Source organism: Crocuta crocuta, unplaced genomic scaffold, assembly GCF_008692635.1.
Source record: "Crocuta crocuta isolate KB4526 unplaced genomic scaffold, BGI_CrCroc_1.0 scaffold1245, whole genome shotgun sequence".
Classification (NCBI taxonomy): domain Eukaryota; kingdom Metazoa; phylum Chordata; class Mammalia; order Carnivora; family Hyaenidae; genus Crocuta; species Crocuta crocuta.
Genome location: NW_027530890.1, coordinates 440370 through 452818, shown reverse-complemented (window position 1 = coordinate 452818; position 12449 = coordinate 440370). Strand labels below are relative to the sequence as shown.

The 12449-nt window shown below is 30.9% G+C and overlaps 1 non-coding gene across 1 annotated transcript; it reads right to left on the bottom strand.

Annotated features, from left to right (window-relative positions):
* Positions 1 to 513: 513 nt before the first annotated feature.
* TRNAK-UUU (transfer RNA lysine (anticodon UUU)) lies at positions 514 to 586 on the bottom strand. Its single transcript has one exon. It is a non-coding gene; the product is annotated as a tRNA-Lys (tRNA).
* Between the last annotated feature and the right edge of the window lie 11863 nt (positions 587 to 12449).

The window sequence follows — 12449 nt, the reverse complement described above, 5'->3', positions numbered from 1 at the left end:
TGATGTTAGGAGAATCACAAGAATTATGGATATATTTTCAAATTACCACAACAGTAATTAATTCATTAGGTACTGATATACACAGGCTAAAATAGAATAAAGAGAATATAACGAAAACTCTCTGCTAACCCATTCCAATCAGTTTTTGGTTTTGATTTTCCTCTTCGGTCTTTTACTCCATTGTCACTTCTCCAAGCTTTCTTAGTCCATACCAGTTCCTAAAGATATTTACTACAACTTATATACTTATAATTCCTTCTCTATTTGGTGGTGCCTCTTAGTCTGGATTTTGGAATGGCTGTCAAAAATCCATGTTTATTAACTATATTGCACACAATCACACTTATGTTTTCTCTTGTAAACATACTAAGATAGTGACACAGCACAAAATACTCTTCTTTGTATTATAAACATTTATAACATTTATTTTTTCGATTAGCTCTCAAAGTTTTGGCTCTGATATTTCACTGAATAGATTACATGTTAAATGAATATTTTTTTAAGTAAGCTCTATGCCCAGTGTGGGACTTGAACCCATGATTCTGAGATCAAAAGTCACATGCTCTACCGACTGAGCCAGCCAGGCTCCCCTCAATGAATATTTCTTGACTAATAATAATATTTCCTTAAAACAAGATAGTATATATTCCATCAACATCTTTTGAATGATAGTAATATTTATCCAATGATGAATTTATTGTTTATCCAACTAGGGTTAATAAAATATTTTCAATACTTTGAATAATTAAGAGCACCTAGAATATTTGAATCCCAAAGGCTAGAAGTTTTGCTGCTATCTTAAAGCATTAAAATATATTAAAGACTAGTAGGTGAGTCTAGAAATATCAGGTGGTTGTGATTTGTTTGAAGAATATATTAACGGCAGTTCAACATAGTGAGAGGTTTTTCTATTTCTTTGTATTGTGAATACATTAGTTGCAAGGAGTCAATGTTGGCGATAATACTTGAAATGTCAAATGTATCTTACTTTTCATTGTTTAAAGATGTCTCTCAATAATGGGTGTTTCCAGATCACTTGTTTTACATCGTAGCCTCTGCAGTGACTAATTTCAGGATATTCAAACTACAGCACAGCATTTCTCCAGCTTATATGGTTGGAAGAAAATTAAAATGGAATTTTATGGGTTCATTTCATGTTTAAAACACATTTGATTTGAATACTCAGTAGGAAGCATATTTAGTATTTTATCTCTCATATCTCACACTTTCCAGGTTTTTGATATTACATCCAAATTGTGACATAACCATGTAATCCAATTGTCAATTTTTTGTAGTAAAGTTCATGAACTAAGTGTTAGTAAAGCATTTCCTTTCTCGTATACACTCAAGAAGTCTCCAAGAAGTATTCCAAAAGTCTGCTTGGTAATAATATTTTATTGTCACTTTTAATGCCAAGTTCATGCACATTTTTTACTACATTGCTAAATTATATATTCCAGTTCAGTCAGAGGTTTAAACATTATATATTCCAGATTGTGATTCACACTGTGCTGCAAACAGCATTATGCCTAGTGCAGCTGTCATAATGGAAGTATTATAAAGTGTTGTACAGATATAAAATGTAAACTTAAAGTCTGCAAAATTCACAGAAATTAAGGATGAGCAAGGAGAAAGTTAATATTAAAAGTTTTGCTATAAGACAGTCTTTCTACATATATATTAGATATACTGAGTAAATGTAGAGATTCTACATACATTCATCAGTCTATTGTCATTCATTACTGAACAACAAACATTGACTAAATACTCTTAACTTCTTCACATACAAAATCGAATAGAACAAATTCTTCCCCACATGCTGCCTATATGACAGTGGAAGGAATCAAATCTTAAACAATTAAACATGTAAATACATAACATCCCAAATAATAAAAAATTCTGTGAATGGTAATAAAACTGAGAAAGCATGATAGGGGTTTCTGAAGATGGGCTAGAGAGAGTATCTTATTTTGTATGGTATCTATTCTGTATCTTATCTTATATGATAGTCAAATAAGTTCTCTCATATGAGAATATTTTTGAGTGAGACCTGAAGCACTAATGATATAAGCATATATCTGTAGAAAGAATGTTCCAAGTATAAGTCACAGCAGGTGTTACCTAAGGTGGAGTCTGGTATAGTGTCCTCAAAGACCAGTGTGGCAGCTATTATGGCTGGGGCAGACTGTGAAAGAAGATGCTCATAAAGAGATAGAATTGTGTCAGCATTATGAAGGAGTTTTAAGGTCATTGAATATTTTTTACAGATTTATATTTTAGAAAAGTTTTAGATTTTCAAAATAATTGAGAAGGTAATAGAGTTCCCATATACCTGTCCCTCACTGATGTCCCCAACTCTAATCCATTACTACCAGAGGGACAATTGTAACCTCCTGCTCTTGCTTTTATGTAAATTCCTACTGCAACAGAGTAGGCTGGCTCTGTTATTTTGCTTCATTTTTTAACTCTAGTCTCTCTCTCTCCCTCCCTCTCTCTTTCTCTCTGTGTGTATATATGTGTATATTATGATATATATATATTTATATATATATAAACTGGTATTGCCAGATTTTATTTTTTTAATTTTTTTAAATTTTTTTTTTATGTTTTATTTATTTCTAGGAGAGAGAGAGACAGCGTGAGCAGGGGAGGGTCAGAGAGAGAGGGAGTCACAGACCGAAAGAGGCTCCAGGCTCTGAGCTGGCAGTCAGCACAGAGCCCGACGCGGGGCTCGAACCCACAACCGCGAGATCATGACCTAAGCGAAAGTCGGACGCTTAACCGACTAAGCCACCCAGGCGCCCCTGGTATTGCCAGTTTTTATGGATTTTAGTCACTCAAATGATACTGGTATCTCACTGTCATTTTAAATTCTGATTCTTTAATGACAAATGATAGTATCATTTTATAGTTATTTGCCATCTGGATATCTATTTTTTTTTTTGATGTGGCATTTGTTCAGATATTTTGCCCACTTTTTAATTGGGTTGTTTGTTTTCTAAATGCTGAGTTTTAAATAGTATATTTCAGATACAATCCTTTATCAGGTGTTATGCAAATAAATTTTCTAAGTCTATGGCTTCTTTTTTGACTCAACTGTATTTTTCACAAAGCAGTTATTATTGTTAATACAGCACAATTAATCATTTTTTTCCACAAGTTCTGCTTTTGGTGTATCTAAAAACACATTGCCAAATTTTGGTGTAACTAAAAATACAATTGCCAGGGGTCACATAGATTTTCTCCTCTGTTTTCTTCTAGCAGTTTTATAATGCTGTTTTTTCTACTTAATGACATGATCCTTTTGAAGTACTCTGTTCATTCTTCAAAGTAGTGAGACAACAAATCCCGAGTATTGAGGTAATAAAATCCTGCAACAAAATGTTTTCCATGGACAGTATTTATTAAGTTAAAGATGTTCCCTTATATTCTTAGTGCCATGAGAGGTTTTTATCCTGAGTGTTTATCTGTATCTATTAATATCATATGACTTTAAAAATCATTAATTTTATAAAGTGAACTACACTGATAACTTTTTGAATGTTGAACCAGCCTCATGGCCCTGATAACTTCATTTTTATAACACTGGTTTCAATTTGCTCATATTTTTTTGAAGATTTTTGTGTCTTTGTTCATATGAGATATGAGTCTGTGATTTTCTTTCTTTTATAAATTTTAATTAATTAATTTATTCGCTGTACATTTGTCTAGTTTTGATTTTTAGGCAATACTAACTTCAGAAAACTAGTTGGAAAGTGTTTTATTTTTCTTTCTTTTCTTTTTTCTTTTGGAAGAAATCATGTATAATTTCCTCCTTCAATATTTGGTAGAGTACACAAGTGAAATCATCTTATACATGTGTTTCTTTTCCTTTTTTAACTACCAATTCAACTTCTCACAAGGGCTATTCAAGTTATGTATATATTCTTTAGTGAGTTGTTTGGGTAGTTTATGTCTTTGAAGAAATTTGTCCATTTGAGCAAAGCTAACAAGTTTATGGTTATCAAGTTGCTCGCAGTATCCCCCTTTTTGCCTACTCATGTTTGGGGATCAGTTATATCCCTTCTTTCATTCTTAATGGAGGTAATTTGTATCTTTTTTCTTTGTTAGCTCAACTAGAACCTTAGTAATTTATTTAGCCTTTCAAAAGACCAGTTTTTAATTTCTTGGCTTGTTCGATCTTTCTTTCTTTCTTTCTTTCTTTCTTTCTTTCTTTCTTTCTTTCTTTCTTTCTTTCTTTCTTTCTTTCTTCTCTCTCTCTTTTAATGGAAGCAAGGCTGATTTAACATTTGGATGTCAATCAATTTATACCACCATATTCAAAGTAAAACATATAAGTAACACCAAGATAAATGTTTGAATAGTATAATGACTCTAATGTTTCAAAGAATATAAATAATAATGTAGATCTTATTTACTTTTACTTTTAAGAGTTAAGTAAATATTCAAAGGCATCAAGAATATCAACATGTCCATGTCTTTTTTTGTAACAAAAAGAAACAACTATGTTTTAGAGTTTAGAAAAATTTTGGTTTAGAATGAGATTTATAAATACAAAACTTTTTACAAGTTTATAAATTTATAAATACTATTTTCAGTAGTTTGAGAGGATTAGTATGATGATGGATCCTCTACTAACATAAATCTAATTAATTTAACATAAACTTATTAATTTCAAAAGTGGAAATGTTCATGTATTACTAGACCTAGAGAGAAATATAATCTCCAAAGATAAATATACTAATGTTAATTTAAATTTCTAAATATGTATAAAAGTTAATAATAATAAAAATAATAATGGAACCAATATATAAATATATAAGGATAAATTTAACAAAATATGTTGAAACAATAAACTAATAAAACTTTTTACAATTTTTAACAAAATTTGAAATAAATGGACAGATATATCATTATCATTAAATGGGAGCCTCAATGAATAAATATACAAATTATCTCCAAATGTTCAATAGGTTCATTATATTTCCTTAAAAATCTCCAGGTTTCACTGAGATTTACAATATGATTTCAAAATATCAGTGAAGGAACAATACCATGAACAGCCAAAACAGAAATATAAGGTCATGTGGCAGGAGTTTGCTTACCAGATATAAAAAATTATTATAAATCTGTTTTAATTATGATGTGTCTTTAAAATAAATAAACAGAAATTTATGAAATTAGGAAGCTTAATTTAGAAAGATGGCATTGCATACATATAAGATGAAAAAGATGTTGCCAGGGATAATTGTTTATCTGTATGGAAGCAAAAATTAAATGGGATTTCTAGACTTTTTTATACATTAAAAATATATTGTCCAGATGGCTTAAAAACAGATATGGGAAAACAAAATTTTAAAAATTTAAGTTTTCATAGAATATCTTATAATCTCAAAACAGGAAATGGTATCTTAAATAAAACATTAAATGAAAGATATCTATGAAAGATAATTTTGAAAGATTAAATTACACTAAAATCAAGAATTTCTATTTTATTAATTTTTATTTTTTTATGTTTTTATTTAAATTTTAGTTAGTTTACATACAATGTACTATTGGTTTCAAGAGTAGAATTTAGTAATTCGTCACTTACATATGACATACAGTGCTCACCACAAGTACTCTCCTTAATACCCATCATTTATTTAATCTATCCCCCATCCACCTCCTCTCCAGCAACTCTCAGGTTGTTCTTTATAGTTGAGTCTTTTTTTTCCCTTCCCCTATGTTCATCTGTTTTGTTTCTTAAATCCCACATATGAGTTTTAAAAATAACTATATATAAGAAGTGTATCTCCTTGAAATAGGGAGAAATATTTGAAACTTACATCGTAGGAAGATATTAAGATTGCCTATTCATCTGTCATCACCATTGCATATCTATCTCTATATAAAAATTCTTACAAATTTTTAAAGGAACAATAAAAATTGAATGAAATTCATTTCATAAAAGTGAATAGCATATGTGGATGGTTATTATAAAAATGGAACTATGAGTAGGTCATAGTGTTCATCTTCTATGGTAAAAACTGCCAACTGTGGCTCCATTTCACCCAGTGTCAGTTCTTCCTTTTGTATCTTTTGTTATAGAAACCACCAAAGTCAGAATCAAAAGAATCATGATTATTCATGTGGAAGACCCAGCCATTCTTATGTCTACCCATAGTCTTGAGACTAAGGGATCTTGGAAAGGAGATGTAACTGAAAGTAACATATGTAAGTTATAGGTCAACTCCTTGAAAGACCAGATCCTATTCTTTTTCTTTTCTTTTCTTTTTTCTTTTCTTTTTTTCTTTTCTTTCTTTTCTTTTCTTTTCTTTTCTTTTCTTTTCTTTTCTTTTCTTTTCTNATAGTTGAGTCTTTTTTTTCCCTTCCCCTATGTTCATCTGTTTTGTTTCTTAAATCCCACATATGAGTTTTAAAAATAACTATATATAAGAAGTGTATCTCCTTGAAATAGGGAGAAATATTTGAAACTTACATCGTAGGAAGATATTAAGATTGCCTATTCATCTGTCATCACCATTGCATATCTATCTCTATATAAAAATTCTTACAAATTTTTAAAGGAACAATAAAAATTGAATGAAATTCATTTCATAAAAGTGAATAGCATATGTGGATGGTTATTATAAAAATGGAACTATGAGTAGGTCATAGTGTTCATCTTCTATGGTAAAAACTGCCAACTGTGGCTCCATTTCACCCAGTGTCAGTTCTTCCTTTTGTATCTTTTGTTATAGAAACCACCAAAGTCAGAATCAAAAGAATCATGATTATTCATGTGGAAGACCCAGCCATTCTTATGTCTACCCATAGTCTTGAGACTAAGGGATCTTGGAAAGGAGATGTAACTGAAAGTAACATATGTAAGTTATAGGTCAACTCCTTGAAAGACCAGATCCTATTCTTTTTCTTTTCTTTTCTTTTTTCTTTTCTTTTTTTCTTTTCTTTCTTTTCTTTTCTTTTCTTTTCTTTTCTTTTCTTTTCTTTTCTTTTCTTCTTTTCTTTTCTTTTCTTTTCTTTTCTTTTCTTTTCTTTGTCTTCTCTTCTTTTCCTTTCTTCTACTCCTTTTTCTTCTCTTCTCTTTTCTTTCAAACTGCAAACTGAAATCAGATATCATGCTGAAAATTGGCCTTCAACTATGGCTGAGAGAAAGCTCTATGAGATAGATGATAGAGTCACAAGGCAAAGAGAGCCAGAGTCCATGGATAACTTCATGGAACAGAGCAAACTTCCTTCTCTGGGCTACCCATTTATATTGTGAAACCTTTGTAAAAAAAAAAAAAAAAAATCGATGCCTAGCTTGTTTGAACCACTAAGTACCTTGTTATAGCAATATACTTTAATTACTAATCAGAATTGATATTAGAAGTAAACAAAATTATTTTGGCACACATTATTCTGTCGTGACAAATCCTTCCACTGAAATACTGTGGGAGATAGATATCTACAAAGCCTGTGGGGGGAAAAATGTTCAAGTATTGGTATTTCTTTTTAATTCCTTCCTGCTTTAGCAAGATAGTACAAGCTGGATTAACAAACCAGAGCACAAAGTGAGGGCAAACCACTCTACGAAAAGGCTTTGTCTGACTGCAGCTGCACTCTAAATTGACTGAGAATCCACTAAAGTTAAGACTTGCAGGGTTATAAAAGCCATCTGCTTCTGTCTACTGAACAGCAGTTGATAAGATTATGGAGCCTACACATCAATGTGCTTGGACATAGAATTGTAGCCAACCCAGCTGCAAAGATCAGATTATGTATATTGTCTGTTCAGTCAGCCTATTGTTTCAGAAGTCTTTGAAATAGCTGCCATTAAAATAAGTATAGATGTTAGTAAATAAAAGAGAGAGTCATCCAGGCTTAAGAAATAGTTCAGATAGATGTTTGATTGCATTGGAATTTCTTTCACATGGAACTGAATGGAATAAAATAAATCAGGAGCTCCTGAGTTTTTGAGGAAATAGTTTTACCCAAAAAACCTTAGTTTTAAAGGCTGCTGCTTTTCAGTTCCTCAGGCAAACTAAGTCTGAAAACCTGACCAACATCGGGTTCACTGTTAAAACTCTGCCACTCTAAGAAAGGCATATTCTATTTTTATTTTAGATGTGGCATAATGAACATGAAAGATCTTGTCATAGAAGAGATCTTGCCATGAAAGAACTTACTCCAACATTGAGAAAGACAGGCTTCATAATATCTGATAGATTTTGTAAGTGTTCAGGGACTTTATTACATGCCCCCTTTTCCCTTTTCTCAACTGAGTTGTTATTGCAGTTACCCTACAGTTGAAAAGTGGAAGGTAATAGTTAGAAGTGAATATCTTGGTCTGTTGACTTATAGATTGCAAAATCATGAAGATTTATATATAAACCGTTGAGTGAAACTATATCACAAAGAGCTCAACATGATCAAAATAAGATTAAATAAGATAGTAATAGAAAACAATGATAATGAGGTAAAGTTGTGTGGTGCCAATCTCGTAAGGCCCTGCTTTCAACTAGTATTGAATCCATGCATGCTCAACAAGCATATCAATTCCAAAAGGCTGGGATAAATTAATTAATCAATGCTTACAGAGTTGAAGCTTCTAAAAGACTGCTACAGTTGCTCAGATATTTAAAATCAATACCAATCTCACTATGCCAATTATTACTACTTTGAATATAGAAAGTTTCCACTTTCATAACAGTCTTAACAGTAGATATCTTAAGTTCTATGTACACTGTTATGTAGTGATATATATGTGTAAGATATAGAGTTGGAGGATCTCAATTCTGATACTTTCTAATGCATGAATGAACTTCAGCAAATTTATCCTCTAAACTAAATCACTTCATCAAAATGACTGGATAATGATATGACTTATCTCCTTAGATTCATCGTAAGTATTAATTAATTCATCTAAAATTCTTCCTTGATCTTTGCTATGAAAAACATTAGTTGCTAGAGATACCTTTTGGAAAAGATTGAGGTGTTGTGTATTCTTGGTCCCACTTGGCAATTTATACCGAATATTTGCCCCAAAATGGCTTTAAAAGTTCCTACAGAATATAAGCATGTTTGAATTTATTAACAACATTTTTTTTGAAAAATTGAAACACATGAACTCTTAATGAATATTATTTGAATATATGAATGAATAAATAATTTATTTTCGTGGCACTCAATACTTCTTTTGACTGCTGATTCATAATCTTCCACGCACACACAAATGTCACTGAATCTTAGTATGGTAATCAAACTGTAATGTTTCATCTTTCCAGTACTCTCATCCTACATATAAATACACTCTGTATTTTGAAATAGTTGAAAAATTCAATGGCCTACTGCCTGACATTCTATTATTCTAACTTCACACTTTTCCATTCTAAGGAATATATTCATGAAAAAAAAATCTTCATTCTAACTTTGCAACAATAACACACACAATACATTATTCTTTTCTTTCAATCTATTATACTTTTTGACCATTCTCTAAAGTAACTAAATAAAGCATTGATATAAAGTTTGAAGATTATACTTTGTACCAAATATATTACAGAACTCAGAGATTAATTCTGGTACTTTACTCATCAATTTCCCCAAAGCCTGGTTATTTTATATTCCTGAAAAAAGTATAAGTGAAATATCTCTGCTACTGACTGAAGAAATAATAATAATTTTGAGGTTTGGAGCATCATAAAATTTGGCATTAAATCTTTTATCTCCAGAGGCAGAGAGTTTAGCTACTATACTTGGAGCACGTTAGGCTTTGGTGACTTTCTCCTACACTAGTTTCTCAAGGATAAGATTCTAAGCCCCCTCATCAATCATCCCTAGCATGTTTTCTTCATTCTCACATGTCCAATTTACTTTAGGAGTTTATTGTTAAAAGGCCTTTTATCTCATCTGTTTCACACAAAGCTTCTAGAAGAGCTATCAAATTTTTTAATGCATTTATTACTTTCCATTAAGTCACTCTATATCCACATGAATGATGTTGAAATGGCTGACAGCTTTCCTTACTGTTGAAAACTGAAATGCCAAGGTCAAGGTAAGCTCTACTTAGGCCAAAGTGTATTGGGACTTGTTGTCACTCTCCAGCATGCTTCTCTCCAAGAGGTTGGCTAGGTATTCCTGAAGAATTCTTTTTGTATAGCCTCATAGAAACAGAACTTTATGATGCACTACATTTGTACAACAAAATCAATACCTAGGCTTAAGGTATCTCAATGATTTTTATTGCTACGTGTTTTGGATTCTTGCACTTACATCAAGATTTGAGTGTTTGCCTTTTTAGAAAAAAATCTTATTTTATATTTTTCTCAAGCAAAATTGTGGTAAAATATTTCAGTTCTTTATCATTACAGGAAAATGAATATTCCAGTATCAGCAAAATATTGTATTACAGTATTTAAAGATAAATTATCCAAGCCATCTATAATACTTAGAGCAAAATTTTGGTCCCATCTCTTGAAAAAACCCTGTATTCTTTAATACAACTGATGTTATAAAATAACAGTATAGCATGAAATTGCCATGTTGTTATTTGAAAAGTTCATAATTCATTGATCATTAACTAGTCAAGGTTAATATTCATTAAATAGAGAAGAGGAAAACACACAAACCACTAAAATTATTTGACATTTTAATACTCTGAAATTATTTAAAAATATTTTATTTTCTTATCCTGGAGATCCAAGGCACACAAGTTTCCACTTCTTTAGTAAACATTTGAGATTTAAGAAATCCTATGATAATGCAAAATATAATAACATAAATTAATTGCTATAACATCTGGATGTGTTATACTAAAGAATTAGAAAATAGAAAAAAAAGAATAGAAATTAAGTCTAAAATATAAAATAAAATTTATTATTTGAGATTCCTTAAATGAAATATAAGATATGATATTCCTTAAATGAAAAAGAAACTGAATCTGTAATTAAAATGGTGTAATTTGTTTTAGAATACCAAATCATCAGTGAAGCGTGGAGTTTGAAATAGTTATTGCTCAGATTGCTAAAACCAAAGCAAAATAAGGTATTTCACAGACATTCAGAGGAAAAGCTACAGAGATGAGAGTAAAAATTTTAAACACCTAAATGTGCAAATCGGCTGACCACCTAATTTACAATGAAAAGTTTAGAAAAGAACTGAAGTTCTGAGGCAAATGAGCATGACCCTGGAAGTTTTCTTGGAAGGTAAATCATCTTTGAGTACAAAGAAAAGTAAGGATTTTGTAAACAACTATCAAGAATATGGAAGTATTTTATTTATGAACTCTCCCCACTCCCCTTCCAGATTGGGAGCGTGGGCACGCGGGCGCGCGCGCACACACACACACACACACACACACACACACACACACACGGAGAAATAAATAAATTCCAGGATAGAAAAACAGTTCAAAATAAAGACCCAAGAAATTTGGAAGATCTTGTGGGGTAGGATCTGTACTAACTTATACATTACAAAATGGAAATATGGTTTATGTCTTGCACATAGTTTAAAAAGGATATTTCAAACCATTTTACCATAACATCTATTAGATTATATTTAATTCTTGAACAATTAATTAATTTCTTTTTAAGTTCCTAAAAAAAAAAAAAAAAGACCTAGCTTCCATTCCACAAAGTGTGGTACACATATGCCATTACTGCTATTTTGCCATTACAAAATTCCCAAAGTTTGCTGCTGGAGGGGAAGATAATATCANCTCTTTAATTTCCTAAAAAAAAAAAAAAAAAAAGACCTAGCTTCCATTCCACAAAGTGTGGTACACATATGCCATTACTGCTATTTTGCCATTACAAAATTCCCAAAGTTTGCTGCTGGAGGGGAAGATAATATCATTACAATGAAAGATTCTATAAAAAAAATTCTCAGAGATACAGTTTTTCCAAATACTGAGGTGCTTATTGAAGAAAAAAACTTAATGTAGTTAACATTTTTTTCTGACATATAGAAAAGGGACAAAATTTCAAGCTTGGCTAGGGGAAAAGAAGATCATCTTTTAAATGCATTAAATAGAAGGACCAAAAAACAAGTGCTTAGGTGGTTTAATTTTATTTGATGGAAAAGAGTCAGGTAGAGTTTTGGAAGCAATTCTACTTACATATATACATATTTTTCATTAATTCCCTCCATATTTACCTTCTTCTGTGACTTAATGAGAGAATCTGTAACTGTAGGTGTAAATTCAAATTCTGGCTATATATTCAATTGACTTGAAATTAGCTAATATTATAAATGGATATTTTATTGTGTCATATCTACATAAGGAAAAGTATTTTAGAAACTTTTGATTTTGATTTTTAAATCTGAATCATCCTAACACACTTCAGCTATTGAATAACATTACTCACTTTATATAAATGCAATTAAAATTGGAATTTAATCTCCTGTTTAAGGAGATTTTATTAGTCAGCCTTCTTAAGAGAAACAGAACCGATAGGCTATAG